General features: G+C 36.0%; 1 pseudogene; it reads right to left on the bottom strand.

Moving 5' to 3' along the window:
* Positions 1 to 2,974: 2,974 nt before the first annotated feature.
* The window catches only part of LOC149216723 (L-gulonolactone oxidase 2 pseudogene), a 34,701-nt pseudogene continuing 15,278 nt past the window's right edge, over positions 2,975 to 22,397 (bottom strand).

Here is a 22,397-nt window from a genome sequence, read left to right as displayed (position 1 = left end):
GTTATTAATGTTTTGCAATGCAACATTCTTGTCGATCACCCAATGGTTTAACTAGGCCCTGGTGTCTTTATACCAATCTCGTTTGAGCCTTAGGTGGTTTTGGCTGGAATTTAAAGCTAGCTTAGGAAGTCTATGGTCTCCTATGTTATTGAGTTTGTGCTTGTACAATAGAAGCCTAGTCATAGCTAGGCTCTCGATAGGGGAAAGACCCACTTCTATAAGGAGAATAGGATAGGGTGTATTGATTTTAATTTTGAGGTTATACATTATAAAACGCTTCTAGATTTGCTCAATCTTTCTCCAGGATTCTCTAGAGATGACGCAACCCCAAACCTCACATCCATATAAGATAACAGGAGTGACTAAAGTTTCAAAGAGGAACTTCTTTCTATCCCACATTACGAGGTTTGCCGTTTTACAATTATTTTCAAGACCGAAATAAGCTTTCCACCCCCATTAATCATTTTTTCCATGTTATAGTTCCAGTTGAGCTTGTGATGAATATCAATTCCTAGGTACTCGTAAGAAGATACTTCCTCCAAGTTACTATTGTCATACATAAAATTAGCGTAAGTGTCCTTCTTGGATTTGATAATCATAACTTTTGTTTTGTCAGCATTAACAGTCATACCCATGGTAGAGCATAAATCCTTAAGAGTTAGATATAATTTCACCTATTAACATTATAAATTTTGGATACCCTTGTTTTGTTATATATATTTTTGTTGATTTCTGATTTTTAATTTTATTTATTTCATTTTTTTAATTATTTTAATTAATTTTTCTTTTAAACTATTTAATAATTTATAATAAAAAAATTAAAAATTTCTAATATAAAATAATTGATTTAAAAATCTTTTTAATATGTCCACCCAGTTTTGAATAGATGGAAATTGGTTGTTTTGTTAAAGCACTTTTTGATGTGAAGTCACTCGTTCAATTCCCCGCCAAGCAATATATTGAAGGTCTAAGCTTACAAAAAAAAATAATTATTTTAAAATTTCATTTCAAAAACATCTAGGGTCTTGGATAGACGGATCAGAGCAATATATTGGAGATCCAAACTTACAAAAAAAAACATTATTTTAAAATTTCATTTGAAAAACATCTAGGGTCTTGGATAGATGGTGATCGGGTGCTTTGTTAAAAATTGAAGTGATATATTCACATGATAAAAATGTAATATTGCCAAACTTAAAAAAATATTTTTTTTTTAATTAATTTAATATTTCATAACTATTTTTTCAACCTTTAATCCAATTATATCACACATGTTTTTAAATTAATGGCTAATTTTAATTTTGTGCATTTTTTTCTTTTCTTTTTACATTTATGAAAAGATTTGTAAGTAAAAATAAATTTAAAATAAGAACAAATTCTTATTATACATAATAAAAAAATTAGTAATACATGATTTTCTTTTAAAATTTTCCAATTTAAATAATTAATATTTAAAAGTATTTTATTTTTATTTTTATTTTTTTAAATTATGAAGCATTAACCCATATAACTTTAAGAGCATCATGTGCATATCATCGTTAATAGTATGTAAGTAAGAGTTCAAGTATTTTCCTTTATAGGGCGCGTTTCATTATAAACTCTTCTTGATCTACAACTATATTTTGTTATAACAACTCCTTTTCCTATTCCCAAAAAATTATCAATCCACTCACTTGAAAAGTGTTCCTTGTGATCATATTTGGCTCTTGTTTTTAAAAATTATTTAGAATTTTGTATTTACTTATAACACTATAAAATGCAAGATTGTGATTCTTTCCTTAGCGGGGAGGCCTCCATATTTGAGCAAAGCCATCTGCTCAATCTCCTCTAACACATATTCGTAGAGTTGAGGGATGTTTAGATTAAGGGAACTATAATAAGTAATAACGACATTCATCGAATCCTCTTATTTTCTTAAGTAAGCATTAGAAGCCTTCACATAACACATCAAAAAACTATTATACAACCCAATTCCACAAAGTCTGGTTGGAACCATGTCTCTTAGTTTTTTCACATCTAAGAGAAAATGCCTTATCTCAGATATACCAATACTAATGGTAGTTTGGTGGAATTAGGAGAATGATTTGGAAGGACTTAAATGAAAATATTGAATGAAACCCCAACGAGTGCATCTCTTGCATGCACCATATGGAATCCTTTTGAATAACAACCAATAATGAATGTTCTTGATAGAGGTGAGGAATTTTTCCAATGCGAAAAAAATGGAACCCAAAGTACTACATGAATCCCAATGTGTAATAATGGAAGCTAACGTTGAACATAAATAAAACCATCTAGTCAAGCACCAATGATGAAAATCAATGTTGGGCACAAAGTCACCTATCCATAATGTAATAGGGCCAAGGTGCTACTCTAGATTTATTCTCAGACCAATTTGTTAGAGTCAATAAAAGCATACCTATCAACAAGAATTCAATGGAGACCTTCTATACTTTTACGAGTATATGACTTAGATATTTGCTGATACCAAAAGTGACTTAACAACTGGGAGTGGTTGAATAATAGTAACTTGGACAATAGAGGCCCAAGAATGAATAATGATATGAATCTACAACACTTAAATTAAAAATTTTAATTATTTTAAAATGCATTGATTTCATTGTCAAAAGCATTCTTTTTAATTAAAAATTTTATTTAATTTAAAATTTAGTAAACATTTTAGTTCAAACATTTAATCAAATTATATCACACTTGCTTACATTAGTCACTAGTTTTAATTTGGAATCATTTTTTCTCTTTTCATTTATGAAACATTTTAAAGTAAAATAAACTTAAAATAAAAACAAATTCTCATTAATGACATAATAAAACAATTCCAATAATTGATTTTCTTCTAATATTTTCAAACATAAAATAATTATTATTCATTTTTTTAAAATTAATAACCATTAACTCATACAACTTCAAGAGTATCATGTGCATATATTACCATTAATAATCTATAAGTAGGAGTTTAAGTGTTTTCCTTTCTACATACATGTGCGTCAATATAAACTCTTTCCGATCTACGAAAGTAGCCCTTGGTAGGAGCGCAATGAACATCTCGTGAACATATGCATAGACCTTCCAAAGCACAACCATCTTTTGTTATAACAACTCCTTCTTTCCCTATTCCCAAAAAAGCATTTGTCCACTCACTTGAGAAGAGTCCCTTAGGATCATATTTGACCCTTGCTTTTAAAAACTCCTTATAATTATTGTACTTTCTCATAACACCATCAAATGCAAGATTACGATTCTTTCCCCAATGGGGGAGTCCTCCATATTTGAGCAAAGTCATCTGTTCAATCTCCTCTAACACATCTTCATATAGTTGAGGGGTGTTTGGATCATGAGAATGGTAATAAGTAATATCTACGTCCACTGAATCCTCTTTTTTTCCTAAGTAAGCATTAGAAGCCTTCACATAACGCATCATAAAACCACTATATAGCTCGGTGCCACAAAGGCTTGTTGGAACCATGTCTCTTAGTTTTTTCACATCTGAGAGAAAATGCCTTATCTTAGATATACCAATACTAACTGTAGTCTGGTGGAAGAATTCTCCATTTACCCGAGGATCCCAAGGACATGTAGTCAAGAATGCATCCTCAATGCCTGCTAAGCATGATCCAGAAGCTTGAAGTTTGTATTGATATCCAATCACTGTGTAGCTTGAAAATACTAATTCATTGTTTTTCAATCCCGTTCTTGCATCCACAAGAATCAATACCTGTAATTTTGATGAAACACACTTCCATTTATCATTCTTGCTTGCTTCTTGATTCTCCTCTGCAAACAAATTCAAATCCACATTAAAAAACACTATAAGAATGATGGAATTATCATTAATCCATATAAATCCTCTCAAACCTATGAACTTGAAAACAAGTGTAAATCAGTAGATGTTTGGATATGAGATTTAAACAAAAACCTCTTTGATATTTTCATTACTCTTTTTTATTTTATATGGATGTGAGGTTTGAGGATGTAATGTTTCAAGAGAGTTGTGAAGAAATATATGATATTTTCAAAAGCAATGTATAACCTATAATCTCAAAAGTAAAGGAAATACACTATATCATATCCTCCTCATAAAAACAAGCATTTCCCCTATTGAAAGCGTGTCTATGACTAGGTATCTACTGCATAAGAAGGGGTTAAACAACACTGAGGACAAGGGGCTTCCTAAAATTACTCCATACTCTAGCCAAAACCACCTTCAACTTAAGTGAGGATGGCATAAGGATGTCCATTCTTGGCTAGACCATTAGAAGGGATAAAGGAAGAGATGATTTTACAAAAGAAATATATTATTAAAAATATTATATCTTAAATACTATCAAAAATATTATATGAATATTTTATGGAGGAAAAATCCCTACCATCTACCTAATAATTATTGATAATTAAATTAAAATTATGGAAGTCTTATTCCAAAATAGACACCCCTAATGATGTAATAAGAAAATGATTGAATAGACATGGAAAATTAATAAACAAACTCTAATAAATATATATAAAAATAATAATAAATGTGTTTTAAAAGTATATAACTACTTTTGACATAGATTTCAACCCTTTATCTAGAGGTGGCAGGAGGGCGAGGGGTCCTTTATGGCTTGAGAGAAATCAAAGTTTTAAAGTATTCATGGGACTTGGGGAAGATGACAAATAATGAGACAGAAGCCTATGGTTTACTCCAAGGCATTCCTCTTGCCAAAAAATTTGAGTTCTCTTCTCTCATTCAAAGGATTTGTCATTTTGGTGGGATAAAAAAAATCATTTTTCCCTATATATTTTTTTCTAAAATATTTGTTTTTCCTTATAATTTTCTTAACCTTTTAACTAATTAAAATTAAAATTATTTAAAATTAGTTTTCTTAAAAAATTTAAAACACATAAATAAAACTTAAAAACAATCTAGTAATTCCTTACATTTTTTAAAATAAATTTTTTTAAATTGATTTCATTAAATACCAACCACGTACTCGTGCACTGCGCTGCCCTTACGGAAGAGGGAACTCCCGTGAGCTCCGGTGCCGACCATGCCGCCAACGGTAAAACCCAACCAATATGGAGAATGAGGCAACGCAAGCCCCACTTTGGCAGCGGCGTCGATGAGTTCCTTGAGAGGCAAACCACTGTCCACATGCATTCTCATGCTCGATTCGTTCACCCAAATCACGCGGTTCAGATCCCGACTGCTGATTATGAGACCCGAATCCCCGCCTGGGCACACCAGTTTGGGAATACTGTGAGAGTATCGGGTGACAACTCGCATCTTCTGATTTTTGCTAGTGGCATTGGCAACCGAAGCAATAAGCTCCTCTTCGGTGGAAGGAAAAACAACTTGTGCAGCCCTGCAGGTGCTTCGATCGGGAAATACCCCATACGTGTTAGAGACTGTGCAGTTGGTGGATCCGTTGGCACAGGTAACCACAGGACCCGGAGGATTGCAACTTACACGGATTTCGGTTTCCTTAATGCAGCATAGAAGAAGAAAAATATAATAACAACATCCATGACGCCTGACTATAGAATCCATAACTTCAGCGCCAAGAAAACAAAATAGGTTCAGGTCTAAGACTTCTAACACTAAATTGGCTCTGCATGAGCCTATCATGCGAAGAAAAAAGAGAAGAGTTGAAGTTGGGGCCACCATCGTTCTCAGTGAGGCTTATCTAATACGAAAACGCCACTCCCATTACATACCACCGCCATATTCTAAAAGTGGGCACTTTCTTATGAGTTTAATAAGTATCTGTCAATGTCTATAATATAATAGGTGAAACTTTTTGTAAATCCATTCTAAATACCAAAATTTTGGAGGCCAGAACCCAAACACCAACATTTCAGAAGCCAGAATTGATGATAACACTTATTTTTTTATTAAATTATATTCGTAAAATGATGAAAGCACAGTTTGTAATAAAACCCATGATCGATGACAATGACGAAGAGAAAAGAAGAAGAGTGATTTTAAAGAAATCACCAAACAAATTGGGAACCAGAATTTATAACCATGAATCTTCAACCGGAGTTGGAGCTCATGATCGAGAGGTATGACCAAGAAAAAGGATGAGCGCTTTTCGAAAAATGTCGACTGAATGGACATTGATGAAATTTATAGCCGCGTTTAGTGAAGATTCAACCCACCCTATGATCGAGGAGGACTATGACAGAAAAAGAAAAAGCATATTGCTTCGTAAATATCCCCCAAAGATCTATAATCTTATTTTGTGAATCTCCATTGAAAAAAGATTCAACCCTTTTTGCAGTGGAGGTTATGATCGCTGGCTATGAAGAAAGGAAAAGCTTGATGTTTTAAAATAAATTTAGGAGTGTTGGGTAAAGAAACTTTGCTTTTACATAAGTGATATGAGTGTTTTGGAATAGAGTGTTTGCTAAAGAAACTCTTTTGTTATATAAATCATAAAATGATTTTTCAAGAATTTAGCAGTTTTAGTAGTATTTGGCAAGGAATTTTTGTTTCTATATAAATCAATGAAGGATTTTGGAATTTAGTAGTGTTCGCTAAAAGTATAAGTTGTAGTTTTGTATTTTTTGTTTTGTTTTGTTTTGTTTTTTTTAATAAAGATTTATAGTAATAATGTGGAATATAGCTTATTTAAAGGAGAAAATTAAACTAATCTATATTTATTTTAATTCCTTATCTACCAAGTGCTTAGAGAGATAAAATCTCTAGAGATGCAAATCTCTTTTAAAGTGAAAAGAGATTTAATCTCTCTGGGCATTTAGTAGATCCAAAATTAAAATGGATATAAGTTGGTAATAATATATTTGAAATTATTAATTTAGTGATATAATCTTACCATTTAGAGTTGTAGTAATATCATCATATACACGATTAAAAATGAAATCTAAAATCCTTTTAAAAAAAGATATAAAATAAAACTTCCCCACTATGTTTATTATTCCAAAAAAATTGATAATATATCTCTGTATTAATAATTGATTTTTTTTTTCGTGTGAATTTATTCGCATACTACTACTTCATACAATTTAGAATTCTTAACTTTGAAAAATATATATTTATTTTTCAATATTATTGAAAGGCTATTTTTCAATCATTTAATTGGATGATAATATATATATATATATTTATTTTTCAATATTATTGACAAACTATTTTTCATTTAATTAGTTGACAACTTTAAGGTTAACTTTGAAAAATATATATTTATTTTTCAATATTATTAAAAAACTATTGCAATCATTTAATTGGATGATAACTAGAAAGTCTTATTGCAGCCTTTGCACAATATAATGCCATGTGGATAACTATCTCACATATTTTATGCCATTAATTATGGATATGGTTGCAATATTCATGCATGATTTTTAAATATTTTTGTAGCGATCTTTTGTTCTCAAGCTTTGCAAGAAACTCATCCAAAAATAAAATCCTTGAAAATGACTCATACTCGGGTAAATTAAATATATACCACCAATTACTTCCCGCCATAATTTAAGTGAGTCTATATCAATATTCTATATCAATATTTACCACCATGTACTTCCCACCATAATTTAAGAAGTCTTTATATAAAAAATAGATAGGAAAAAGTTGTGAATAAATATACTTACCACTAGTTACTTCCCTTATGTGTAGAATTACTATTTAATTTAGCATTGACTAATGTAAGTTATAATTTTTTATGCAATTTTTCCTAAAACATAATTTCTAACTTGAGTGGCAGGGAGTGACTTATGAGATAAGACATTGATAAGTGTTTCTAGTGAAAAGATTGAAGATTGACTTTACTACTAGTTAGTCATTTGGTTTTGTATAGCTTCTTGCAAATGAATGACATGTGATAAAAAAAATTGAAAATAATGTTAAAAGATGTGGTTAAATATTTTTTCTATATATACAAATTTAAAATTTTAATTCAATTTTCAAATAGAAGATTTAAATTCTATGAAAAATATAAGAAACTAAATTTAAAAACCTATATATTACAAATGCTAATGATAGATAGTAAACCTAAAATATATGAAAACATGTCTATGGACATACTAATATGTTGAATGGATGCATGCCATAGCAATAATTTGTAATTATAATTCAAATAAATTATTTTTCATGAATCCTCAATGGGGGTGTCAAAACAAGGGAATATGGGGATCACGGAGGGTGCTCGCCACCCCACCAACCCTCTTGTCAATTAAGAAAAGTGGTGTGGCATCCGCTTGCCATGCAACCTCGTGTGAGGGATTATGTCAAGGTTACTCTGCAGTAAGGTCAATTTAATGGACGAGGCATTGGATAACTTCATCGAGGTGCAGACACCTATTGCGAAGTTATTATGTTGGTTGCATGGTGGTAATTCTGGTGTGCGATTTGGGGGGTGCAGGGGTGGTTCGAACTCATCCTACCTGAATCAAGCAGGAAGCTAAATTGCATTGGGCTCATAGTTTACTCACTCTGAGAGTGGTTTCCGGGGATGGTATCTTTAGAGTTTGGGGTGACAAGAATGGGGGAAGATCAGTTTAGTGGAAATTCAATTGGGATCCTGGCATATGGAGCTATTTCCTGGAGATTTATGGAGGGGTAATTGATCATGTAACGCCTGTGTATGCCATTGACATGCTAGATTGGTTTCAGAACCTGACCTAGAATTCCCATGCCTATAGCAAAATATGGATTTGTGGCTTTATCCCCTTATATGGTCTTATAGTTTCTAGGGTGTATGGTTGTAAAGTAATTCTCCAAAAGTGTTGGATTTCGACTGGTATTCTTGTCAGTTTTATTTCTTTGTGTCAATATGGGGTTGTTGGGGTTTTGTTTCTTTGCTGGGGGGTTGAGGGGCTTTGCCAAAGGGAACTGTGCCTGCCCTCTCCCCCAGGGAACTGAGCTAGCTCAACAGTCCTTAGAGTATTCATATTTATGTGCATTTTGGTGGGGGTTGAGGGAGCTTCCAGTTCTGTTGGTTTGTCCTTGAGCTTATTTAAGGTGGAATCAAGTCTCTTTAGCTTATCTTTGGGTCATTCTAGAGGTTTTGTTGCTACTATAATTTACGGGGTAGTGTTGGTAGTTTTGGAGCTAGAGTTAACACCGCGAGGGCTTTGGATTCATATTTCAAACACCGATATCATATCACCTCCTTGTTGGTTTGTTGTAGTCGACCCGGCCACCATGGGACTTCCTTAGGACTTTACCCATGGTGCTCAATGACTACATTATATTTTGTCTTGCTAGGTTGTGTTTGGAGTTTTTATTTGTGTTGGGGGTATCAATCAGATTATGGTTGTTAAAACTTCTCTTGAGTGCGTGGATAATCAAAGGTGTGCCTACACTAGTTCTAGATTCGCCCAGATGGCAAGGCCTCACCAAGGTGGGCATGTGAGAAGGGGAATGGGCAAGAGGGGGCTACGAGGTAGGCACTTGCAAAGTGACCTTAACCAAGGTGATGTTGTAGACCCCATTCTTGCTCAACCACCTTGCACTGTGGAGCCCCTCCCCCCACACCCTTCAAATGATATAAATAGTTTATTAAGGCACATCACTCTTACTTTGGACCACCTTAACAGGGCTCGTCACGTTGAAAAAACATTGTCATAAGATTTATGGAAAACCTCCAACGTAACTAATGGTAGATGCATCATCGCTTGTACTACAAGAAAAGTAACCTTTACTGGAGGTTTTTGCAGAAGCCCCTATTAAACTAGTCCAAAAATTTGTTTGTAGCGAAGGTCACTAGCAAAGCTGGGCGGGTGGATGTTTTAGCGGATTTTTTTTAACGATGCATCTATTACACTGATGCATCAATGCGTTACTATACCTACAAGCATTGATGCTTAATAGCATATGGTGCACTGAAACCAGATCACAAAAAGATAGAAAAGAAAGATCAACGCCTTAGAAAGCAGCCTCTTCGAGGGGGCAACCTCCTTTACATTACACAAATGAATAATTCTTCGATGATACAAATGAAAAAACCTCCTTTCTATATATAGGAGTCTAAGGGGTCACAATATAACCAAAGCTGACATAACAATAATAATATAAGGGCACAAAAATAACAATAATGGGCTTCTATGGGGCACAATAATAATAATATGGGGACAATAGGGGCACAACAATAACAATAAGGGATAAAATGGCAATAGTAATGGGGCAATCACTAGTATTATAGGGACCTAACATGCCCCTCTCCTTCAAAAAAGTGTTGTCCTCAACGCTTGAGTAGTTTTGGATGCTTCTGTATAAAATTCTCATCCTCCCATGTGAAATCTTCAACGGGTAAGTTCTTCCACTTGATGAGATACTCTAAAATTGATCGATTTTGTAGCTGTCGAGTTCTTGTTTTTTGACTGCTTCAGGTTCCAATATGATTTTTCCTTCCTCATCAAGTTCTGGCAATATTGTTTGAACTGGGAGCTTGTCACCTATAACCTTCTTTAAGCATGAAACATGGAAAACTGGGTGCACTCAGGAAGCTGTAGGAAGCTCCAATTTGTATGCCATAGTACCTATCTTTTGTAACACCTTGTATAGACCATAATACTTTGGTGATAATTTATTATCCTTCTTAGCTTGCTTGAGGGACATTTGTTTATATGGTTGTAGCCGTAGGAATACCCAATCACCTACATCAAAACTTCTTTCGCTACGATGTTGATCTGCCTACTGTTTCATTCTATTCTGCGCCAAGGTGAGGTTATCCTTTAAGAGTTGGAGAACTTGTTATTGATGCTCGATGTGAACTTCCACTGCTTGAACCTTAGAATTTTCTCTTAAATATGATGTGATGGATGGTGGATGATATCCATTAAGTTCCATAAATGGGGTCATTTATGTTGCAGTATGGAAGGAAGTGTTATACCACCATTCAGCCAGAGAAAACCATTTGACCCATTGTGTCTGTTTATCAGATACAAAGAAACGAAGGTATCCTTCCAAATATTTGTTTACTATCTCAGTTTGCCCACTAGATTGAGGATTATAAGATGAGCTATGAGCTAACTAAGTACCAATACAAGAAAATAATTATGTCCAAAAATTTCCAGTGAAATGGAGTCTCTGTCGCTTACAATAATATTTGGGTTTCCATTTAGCTTTTGAATTGTTTCCATAAATGCAGTAGAAATTGTACTCGCTTTAAATGGATGAGATAATGCACAAAAGTGTGCATACTTGGCAAGTTTGTCAACTACCACCATGATAACACTCTTTCCTTCGGACTTGGGTAAACCTGTGATAAAATCCATTGAAACCTCCTCCCAACATTGGCTTGGAATGGATAAAGGTTGTAATAGACCTGGGGTCTTAATTGTTTCAACTTTATTTTGTTGGCAAGCCAAACCTTCCGCCACAAACTTTTGACTATCTGATTTAAGGCCATCCCAAAAAAATTCCTTCTTAACCCTCTGGTAAGTTTTTAGAAATCTTGAGTGCCCTCCTAAGGGAGAGGTGTGCAATTCCCTAAGAATCTTTTGTTTGAGTTGGGAATTCTTACATAGGTATAACCGATCTTTGTACCATAACGAATCATTTTTCCAGCTAAATGTATCAAATGTACTGGTATCTTGTTGTAAATTTTGAATGAGTGCCGACACTTCTTCGTCATTCTTCCATTCATCCCTTGCTTCGTTTATCCAATTTGGTTGGATAATAGAAATGGCGCAAAGAAATGCTTCCACATCCTCATCCTTTCTTGAGAGTGCATCTGCCACAACATTTTGCTTCCCTTTTTTGTAGATGATTTCAAAGTCATAACCCAACATCTTTGTGACCCACTTTTGTTGCTCTTCTAAAGATAATCTTTGTTCTAAAAAGTATTTAAGATTATCATGATCTGTTTTTACCTTGAAGTGTCTTCCCATTAGGTAGGGTCGCCATTTCTTAAGTTCATGTAGTATTGCCAACATTTCCTTCTCATAAATAGCTTTGTGTAAATACTTTCCTTTGATTGGACAACTTTCGAAAGCAATGGGTCTTTCTTCTTGCATTAAAACAACACAAATTGCATTTTCCGAGGCATCACGTTCCACAATAAAGGTTTTTGTGAAGTTCGGTCTAGCTAAGACCGGTGCTTGGCATATTGCCTCTTTAAGATGTTCAAAGGCCTTTGTTGCTTCTGGAGTCCATGAAAATGCATCTTTCTTCAATAATGTTGTTAGAGGTGCTGCTATTGTCCCATAATTCTTAACAAACTTGCTAATACCCTATCAACTCGAGAAATCCTCGTAGATGCTTTATGGATGTGGGGATTTTCCATTCCTTAATAGTTTTAATTTTTCTAAGGTCTACCTTAACACCTTCATGAGATACAATATGACCCAGATATTCCACCTCTTGTACTCCAAAGAAACATTTGGAGCTTTTTGCATATAATTGTTTCTCCTCCAATAGTTTGAGAAACCTATCAACATGTTGAACATGATCCTTCCAAGACTGGTTATAGATTAGTATATCATCAAAAAATACTAACAAAAATTTTCTAAGGAAGGGTTTGAAAATGGAATTCATCAAACCTTGAAATGTAGAAGGTGCATTGGTAAGGCCAAAAGGTATGACCAAAAATTTATAATGACCCTCATGAGTTCTAAATGTTGTTTTTGGAATGTCTCCAGTCTTCATTTTGATTTGATAATATCTTGAATGAAGATCCAACTTGGTGAAGTAAATTAATTCATGCAATTCATCCAATAATTCATCAATGACAGGAATGGGAGATTTATCTTTAATAGTGAGCTTGTTGAGCTCCCTATAATTTGGACACATGCACCATGATCCATCCTTCACTCTTTTGGGTATAGGGATATCTGTAAGGCCTGATGTTTGGAGGAACACTTCTTGGAATCAAATGAATAACATGATCATGATCACGAATAGGTGGGAGGCCTTTGGGAGTCTCAAATATCTTGGAATGATTGTCCAAGACTTTTTGGATATCTAGAGAAATAGATGATTTCGATGTGGGAACCTCTAGTGAACATAATTGTGCAATTACGCCTCGTTGTTCTTTCTTTAGAAGCTTTGTCATTCCGTTAGAGTTGATTATCTTTCTCGGTTTCCCTGCGATACCCCTTAATTCAACTTCCTTTCCTTCTGAATTAAATTTCATGAAAAGTTCTTGAAAATTAGAAGATATTTTACCCATTGGAATCCTAGTACAACATCAGCACCGCCCATTGGAATGAAAAGCATTGGGATATTCAATATATATTCTCCCATGGATAGCTTGATATTATGGCACTTTCCTTAGCAATTTATGGTTCCTCCACTTGCAACCATCACTTGACACTCTAGTGTTGGATATAGGAAGCAATTCAATTCCTTGGCTATCTTACAATGAATAAAATTATGGGTATTGCCTGAATCAATCAACACTATTACCTTTTTCTTCTTGATATGCCCTTCTATCTTGATAGTTTGAGGAGTGGTAATTCCAGCCAATGCATTACAAGGTATGGTTGGATTCATTTCTTCTTTCTCTAGGGTTTGTTCCTGGTGTATATCCTCTTATTTTGACATTTCTTGTTCCTTTTCTTCCTCCTCTTCACAATATATGTAAAATAATTTATTCTCATCATACTTATGACCTTTAGTGTATTTGCTATCACAACTGTAACAAATCCATTTTTCTCTTTTTTCTTCCAATTGTTTGGTTTCAACCTTGTAGGTTGTGGATGGCTAGGGGTAACAACATTTCCATTTTTATGATTGTGATTGGTAGGCTTCCTTGTTGCCATAATTTTTCTTTCCATTTTTCTTGCCAACCTTAATGCCTTCTCCAATGAGTCAAGTTCCCAAAGGCGAACCTCATGTTGGATGTTATCCTTTAAATTCCCTATGAACACATCAATCCTATGCTCCTTTTGGATATCTTTTACCTTTATATTCAATTTTTGGAAGTCCTCAATGTGCTCCATCATTGAACCCTTTTGTTTGAGATTTATCAATTGGCTTAAAAAAGTGTTTCTTTTTGTATCCTCATAATGTGCTATCATTTCATTCGTAAAAATATCCCAAGTGACAATTTGTTTATGAGAGCAAAGCCATCGATACCATACAAACTGATTTGGTTCCAAATATAAAGTTGCAATGCATAACTTTTGTGTGTTTTTCACATTATGGAAATCGAAAAATTGCCCCATCTGTAGTATCCATGATATAAGATCCTTGCCATCAAACTTCCTCATATCGATCCTTGGAACATGGTGGTTCTTCGATCCAACATTAGAGTCTATGAAATCATGATTAACATTTATTTTGTTGTCATCATGACTTTCCTTTACTACCCTTTCTCCATTAGTAAGCATTTCTTGTAGGAACTTTGTCAAATCTATCTTCAAATCTTCCATCTTAGCTTCCATGCCTTTCTTTAAATCATCCATCTTAGCTTCCATGCCATCCATCTTAGCTTCCATGTCATTCATCTTAGATTCTACGCCTTTCTTTTAACCATCCATCTTATCTTCCATGCCATACATCTTAGCTTCTATGTCTTTCCTTAAACCATCCATCCTAGCTTCCGTTACTTTTTGTGCGAGTGAAATTTGTTGCACTTGGTCTCGTAATTTTGATATATCATGTTGCATTTCTTCTTCTTCTGCATGAGTCATGCTAGAGCTTTCAGGTTTCTTACTAGGTGTTTCCATTTTCTTTCTTCGGGGCATCAATTACTGATAATAATGCTTCACTATTCCCTTTGAATTCCTTCGAACTAATTTTTCAAACCAAACTTATGCAAAAATTAAAAAAAAACTACACACCATTTTTCACTTTGTAGGAGCTCGATATTGAATCTTCTGTATCTTTGTAATTTTGGATCTCCAAGTTCTAAAATTGCTTCCTGTGGTAACCCTTTGAGTACTCTTTCTAACCCCGTAAGTCTGACCAATATTGGATTCTCCAATGAAGATTTATGCCAAATCTCCCATGATGACGTGATTATAGACTAGTTCAGTAAAGCGAGCTTGTATGATGTGCCATGTGCCACTTTTTTTTACCTTAGGATCTGAACTGATACACATAAAACTATAGTCCATCCTATTTCTGTAACTTCTTACGAAATTTCAATCTGATGCTCAGAAAAAAAAAATTATGACGATTTTCCCCAGGTCACCTGTTTGAGATATAATTCGAGATCTTGTAAAAACCCTAAATTCCTTGGATCATTTCTTCGAAAATATAGCTAGACAAGATCTTAAATTCAGATCCAAGGTTCAGAGAGATTTCGGCTCAAATGGGTTTTTTTTTTCACTTATGAAACTTCGCATAAAAAATGGTATAGCGAAAATTCCACAATGACCTGTTTGGAGCAGCGAAACCCTAGAATCCAAGCTTTGATACCAAATATTATGAAAACAGCTCACAAAAAGATAGAAAGGAAGATCAACACCTTAGAAATCAAACTCTTCGAGGGGGAAACCTCCTTTTCATTACACAAATGAATAATTCTTCGATGATACAAATGACAAAACCTCCTTTCTATATATAGGAGTCTAAGGGGTCACAATATAACCGAAGCTGACCTAACAATAGTAATATAAAGGCACAAAAATAACAATAGTGGGCTTCTATGGGACATAATAATAAAAATATTGGGACAATAGGGGCACAACAATAAAAATAAGGGATACAATGACAATAGTAATGGGGGAATCACTAGTATTATAGGAACCTAACATGCACCGTGGCATGGTTTTTTTTATTATAAAAAAATACAAAATAAAAATAAAAAAATGGTGCACTAAGTACATAATGCACGTTGGTGTGTATAATGTGGATAGAACCAATAAATGGTTATATTCAAGAAAATTTCAGTCTTAAAAATCATTTTGCCCAGTCTGATGCTATAAACTCATGACGTCCCGGTGTATAAATCATATGGAGCACCGTTGTGGGGTTTATAATTTAAAAATAGCGTTGCGCTAATTATATTATACACACCAATGTCGTTAATTGAACTGAAGGCCCCGGTGCTCAGTATAAAATGATGCACCATTGCAAGGTTATTTTTAATATAAATAAAAACCAAAATGTGCTCTGTATATAAGGCGCACCAATGCAAATTCTATTTGGTAACACCATACAAGGGTTAAATTTAAAAAAAAAAGTCAATCGTAAAATCCATTTTCACCATTGATCCAAGTGGATATTGGTGGCCACTTGCCTATTCCACCTAGACCTCCAATCAGTTTTATCTGTTTCCTTGATTATAGCAGCATTTATTATTTTTAGCGGTTTTTGGGGCCTTGAAATTCTGGCATTGTTTTGACCCCCTAAACGACGTTTTTTGAGGTACACAACAAGTCTGTGTTGTGGCTACGCATTTGTTGCAAATCCTGTAGTATTCAGAGAGGTGTTTCCAATGAGGTATCGTACATGCCAAACGGAGATCATATGACCAAATTATGACCCTGGGAAGTTGGTTTCCCAACTAACCCCAACGGGGCCCACAAACTCTTGGTGTTCCATCTCCTGGGGTTAGGGTTTTGGTTGTTTAGGGTTTTCCCTTGTTGTTCAATAATAAAAAGGCCATCGAGCCTCATTCTATAACTATGTATAGGTGTGTAGCCGCCACATCTCTTATTAGAGATAAGCTACCATCGCCCGAGCTAGTTTATTTCCATTCTGTATGCAAGCATATTTTAGTTCTTTTATATTAATGAAATGAAATTTTATTTCTGCTACATCTCTGTGTTTATGTTTGCACTATATTATGTTGTGTTCCTATATAATTCTGAATCAGTGGTATCAGAGCAGTTTTATATTTCTCTATTTTTCTTTGCATGTCCCCAATGAGGTCAGGGTATAAGGAGTTAGGGCTCGAACTGGTTGAACCTTTGCAAGACTAGCCCCACAAACCTTGACGGCCTCCCATGGCGGAAGAAAAGAAATACGAGGGAGAAGGAGATCCTTTCAAAATATTTTTCAAAGAAGCCCTAGAGTGATAAAGGAACGCGACGATGGATAATTTTTCCCATATCTTTCGGTGGCTACCCACAGGCGACCCATCTTCATCCAGTAGCCACTCTAGAGGCATTACTCCCTTTAAGGTACAAGTCAATTTTGACATTCCTATATTTGAAGACCAAATAGATGCGGACATTGTAGATAGATGGTTAAATCTATTGGAAGGATATTTTTCAGTTCATGACTTTTCCAATCAGGAAAGATTAATTTTTCTCTTCTCAAAGTTGCCCCCCATGTCAAGGACTACTAGGAAATTACTTTGAATAGAAGGATGAGAGGGAACCCTCACTGTTTTCAACTGCACCCACTTGGAATTTGTTTTGAGATGCCATCAAGGAACAATAATACCATGTTGGGAGCTATGAAGATAAATACGTAAAGTGGATCGTGCTGTGGCAGGTAGGGGACCAAAACATGCTAGAGTTCACAAAATTTTTTCATACCCTTCGCATGAAGTTGGGGATTAAGTATTTTGAGCGGAATTTGGTACTAAAGTATCGTGACTATCTACACAAGTACATCCAGGATGAGATGGATTTCCTGGACATATCCTCGCTAGGCGCCCCCTATCAATACGTTGTCAAGATCGAGCAAAAAATTAAACAGAAGAAGCGAGACTTTGGAACTACGAATTCGAAGCAAGGGAAATATACCCCCAAACCATAGAACAAAGGACAAATCCAAGGTGGGGTGACCCAAGAGAACTCGCCAAAGCCGCAAGCAAAGAAAAACACCACGAAGACAAAGAAGGACACAAGGAAATGGTGTGAGTTCCATAAGCTCCCCACTCACAACACAAGTGAGTGTTGAGCCAAGCAGTCAATGCTGGTTGAGTTGAAGGCTTATGAATCATATGCATGTTCTGACTCTGAGTCAAAACCCGACAAGGGTAATGACAAAGGGAAGAAGATTATTGACGCAGAACCTAGTGCCACCATTTCCACCACCAAGTTCCAGAAGATTGAGCCTGAAGATCCAGACGAGGGGGAGCATATCTTCCACTCACAGATGTGGGTTAAGATTTCTATGTTGCATTTCATTGTCGACAACGGAAGCCAAAAGAACCTCATTTTAGCAGAGGTCATAAAGCAGTTGGGCTTTCCGACCACACAACACCTACAATCACACACCATCATGTGACTTCACCAACAATGAGATCTTTGCGTCAGCCAACATTGTCACCTTCCCTACAACATCAAGCCTTCACAAACGAGGTACTTTCTGATGTTTCTCCTCTTGAAGTTTGTGATGTATTATTAGGCCAACCATATTTGTCAAAGCTTCATGCTATGTATGAGTCTAGGCCTCACATTGTTATTATTTATTTGGGAAATAAGTTGTATAGGATACCGAAGGTAGCACTACCTACTGCGATCTCTTTTATCTATGAAAAATAATGCAGTAAGATCATTTCCCAGACTAGGAAATTTATCTTCCTTATGATTCACACTCAGAGCAAGAAGAAGATTGTCACGACCTCCAAACATGGCTCCTACGCACGACATCAACAGATGGACAAGGTCGTGGAGGAGTATAGAGACATCTTCATCTCACCCACAGGGGTACCCCTACACTATCAGGTCAAGCACTCCATCGATTTGACCTCGGGTGCACCGCTACACTACGAGCCGATCTATTGACACTTTATTCTGGAGAATGATAAAATCAAGAGGCAGATTCATGAGTTGTTGCAAAAAGAACACATCAGGACAATTTCATCACCTTGTTGGAGCCCGTTCATGTTGGTACAGAATAAGGACGGAACGTGGAGACTTTGTATTGACTATCAAGCGTTGAATAACATCATTGTCTGGAATAGGTATCCAATCCCATGGATTGATGACCTTCTAGACTAGCTCAAGGGGGCCAAATATTTCAGCAAGATTGACTTGAATTTCGGTTATCACTAGGTACTAATCGAACCCTCTGATGTGTGGAATATTGCCTTTAAATCCAAGGCGGGCCTTTTTGAATGGATGGTCATGCCTTTTGGGTTGACGAATTCCCCCGCAACCTTCATGAAGCTAATGGATGACATCTTGCGACTCTTAACCAACTCATTTGTGATGTTTTGTATGGACAACACCTTGATCTTCAGCCAGATTTGGGAAGACAACCTCCACCATATTCGATAGGTCATCCAAACCCCGTGACAACACAAATTGTGTGCCAATTTGAAGAAATGCACTTTTGGTATGACCCAGGTTCAATATTTTGGCTACATCATTGAGGCGCGGGGTGTGAATTTGGACCCAACCATACAAGTTATTTGGGATTGGCCAACCCCAACCACTCTAATAGAGCTCTGCATCCTTCTAGGTCTTGCCAATTTCTACCACAGGTTTGTGTAGGGGTTCTCTCATATCACTTGGCCTTTAAGTCAAGTCACCAAAGGTGGAGCGAAAGAAAAGTTATTTTAGTTTGAATCCCAACAAAAGGTGTTTGTCGAGTTGAATCATCGCCTCTTCTCTGCATCAGTGCTCACATTATCAGACCTATAACAATTGTTTGAGATTGAGATAGATGGCTCTGACTATGCTATTGGTGCAGTTCTTACTCAGCATGAGAATCTAGTGGCATATCATAGTGAAACATTTCAGACACAATTTGAAAGTATCCCACCTATGAAAAAGAGATGTATTCCATTGTGCAGGCATGCCGACAATGGAAGCATTACATTATGGGGGATGAAACTATCATCCACACGGACCATCGGCCCCTATAATTCATACAGACACAAGGAAAGTTGCAAAATGATTTCCATAAAAAATGGTCCACATACTTGCAACAGTTCCATTTGAACATTAAGTACATGAAGGGAATCACCAATAATGTTGCAGACTGCCTCAGCCAACTGTCGGTCATGTCTCTGACCACTGTGTTCGACTCTTGTGGACACGAGACTTCGGGGTAGTCGCATCTTTACAAGAGTGATTTAGAATTCGACAACACGTACTAGATGCTCCTAAGAGACAAGAAAGTTCCTGATTTTCACCTATGTCATGCCACCTGGGACACCTCTGTGTTCCTTTAAGAAAGCATGCCAAGATTATTTAGGAGGCACACTATAGTTTGGTCGCTGGAAATTTCGGAGTAGAGAAAATAGTGGCAGTGCTGCAAAAGTATTTTTTTTGGTCGAACCTTCGATAAAATGTTGGGAAGTACATTAGATCCTACATTGCTTGCGTCATTGCCAAACCGACCTTCAAGAAGCAAGGCCTATATACTCTTCTTCCTACTCCTAGTCGACCTTGGTAAACTATATCCATGGATTATATGTCGGGCCTTCCTTCTAAGAAGCATGGAAAAAACTGTGTTTTCGTGATCATCGATAGATTCTCTAAGATGGCCATTCTAGCGGCCTGTAATAAGAGTATCACAACAGAAGCCACTATGAATCTCTTATTTGAATGAGTGTGGGTACACTTTGGTATCCCACAATCCATTATCTCATATCAGGACAACAATTTCGTGAGTACATTTTGGTCAAGCCTCTGATCGATGTTGGATACCAAGCTCACTAATTCCATGACGTTCCACCCCTAAACTGATGGCCAAACAAAGGTTTTCATCAAGATGATTGTGCACATTATGTCCATGTACAACTCGAAGCATCCATGCACATGGGATGAAATCCTCCCCTATGTCCAACACAGTTACAATAGAGCTCTCCATAGCTCAACTGGCCATAGTCCCTTTCAGGTAGGGTTGGGATTCTAGCCACTATGTCCAATTGATATGGTCATACCATTTGCAACTACTCATGTAGATTTGGCTCATGTCTAGGCTGAAGCTGACAGGGATAGTAACTTAAATGAGTGCATTCAACACATCCTCTAGTAGGTAGATGACGTATTACACCAAGTCAGTGCTAAGTGCAAGCAACGTCATGATCAACATTGGGTGCCACATGGGTTCCAGGTGGGTGACAAAGTTTGGTTACATTTGCAAAAGGAGCACCTCACTGGGCCCCATCGCAAACTTCTCCCGCTCTAATATGGGGCATATAGCATCTCCAAGGTTGTAGGGGAAAATCCCTTCAAGCTCAACATTCCATCATTCCTTGGCATACACCCAGTATGCAATGTGGACCAGATGCGACCATACTTACCCCTGTTGTTGGACACATCGGTCGTTGCTGAGCAGCTAAAACCAACATAGCTCAACCCAAGCTAAATCGAACATGCCACAACTAATAGGATTATGGACACACAGATCAGTAAAACTCACTAGCAGAGGATCCAACTATATCTAGTTGTCAAAGCAGACCAACTCCTTTACTAGGGCAAGTGGTTCACAAGGGACCAGGTTCAACAAAAATTTCCTTACCTCATGGAGGCTCTGCACCCAATGGAGACCATTGCTTCCTAAGGGTGGAGTATTGATCTAAGTGGATATTGGTGGCCACCCGCCTATTCCACCTAGACCTCTAGTCGGTTTCATTTGTTTCCTTGATTATAGTAGCATTTACTATTTATAGAAATTTTTCGAGTCCTGAAATTCTAGAGTTGTTTTGTCCCCCATAAACGACATTTAATTGAGGTCTGTAGCAAGCCCATATACTACTACAAATTTTGGTGTTCCATCTCCTAGGGTTATGGTTTTTGTTGTTTAGGTTTTTCCCTTGTTGTTCAATAATAAAAAGGCCCTTGAGCCTCATTGTAACACATTTCAAAGGCATGTAGCCACCACATCTCTTCTCAAAGATAAGCTACCATTGCCCAAGCTAGTTTATTTCCATTCTGTATGTAAGCATATTTCAGTTATTTGATGTTAATGAAATGAAATTTTATTTCAGCTCTCTGTGTTTATGTTTGTATATGTATTCTATTGTGTTCCTGTATAAATTTGTATTAACCATTTCGGTGCTATACTCACATAAAGCACCTGTGCTTTCACTTTTTACAAAAGCCTAGGCGTGTAAAAACATGGTGCACCAAGGCAAGGTTTTTAACTTAAAAAACATTGGTGCACTACACATATAATAAGAATCAGTTCCATTAATAGCAATGCATTTCATGGTGCTTAATAGACAATGGTGCAAATTTCAATGGATAATTTTTTTTAAATAAAAAACTAACGGTGCTCTTAGTAACACTGGAGCACTAGTGCGTATACTACTCGATAGCATAGGACTAGTGTAAATTTAAAAAAATGTCAGTTGAAAAATTCATTTTCACCATTTTGGTGCTATACTCCCACGAAGCCGCGATTCTTTGACATTTTCGGAACGCCCTAGTGTGTATACAACATGCTACACTATTGCAGGGTTTTTAATTTAAAAATAGTGTGAGCTAGGTGAAACTAGAGCACCAATGTGTATACTAATCGACAACACCATACAAAGGTTAAATTTAAAAAAATGTCAATCGTAAAATTCATTTTCACCATTTCGATGTTATACCCCTTAGAAGCATCGGTGGTGCTCTTGTTTCGACACGTT

Source organism: Pinus tabuliformis, chromosome 1_1 (assembly GCF_031772625.1).
Source record: "Pinus tabuliformis cultivar Carrire ecotype Pingquan chromosome 1_1, CPIR1, whole genome shotgun sequence".
NCBI lineage: Eukaryota > Viridiplantae > Streptophyta > Pinopsida > Pinales > Pinaceae > Pinus > Pinus tabuliformis.
This window is presented reverse-complemented; position numbering and strand designations above follow the sequence as displayed.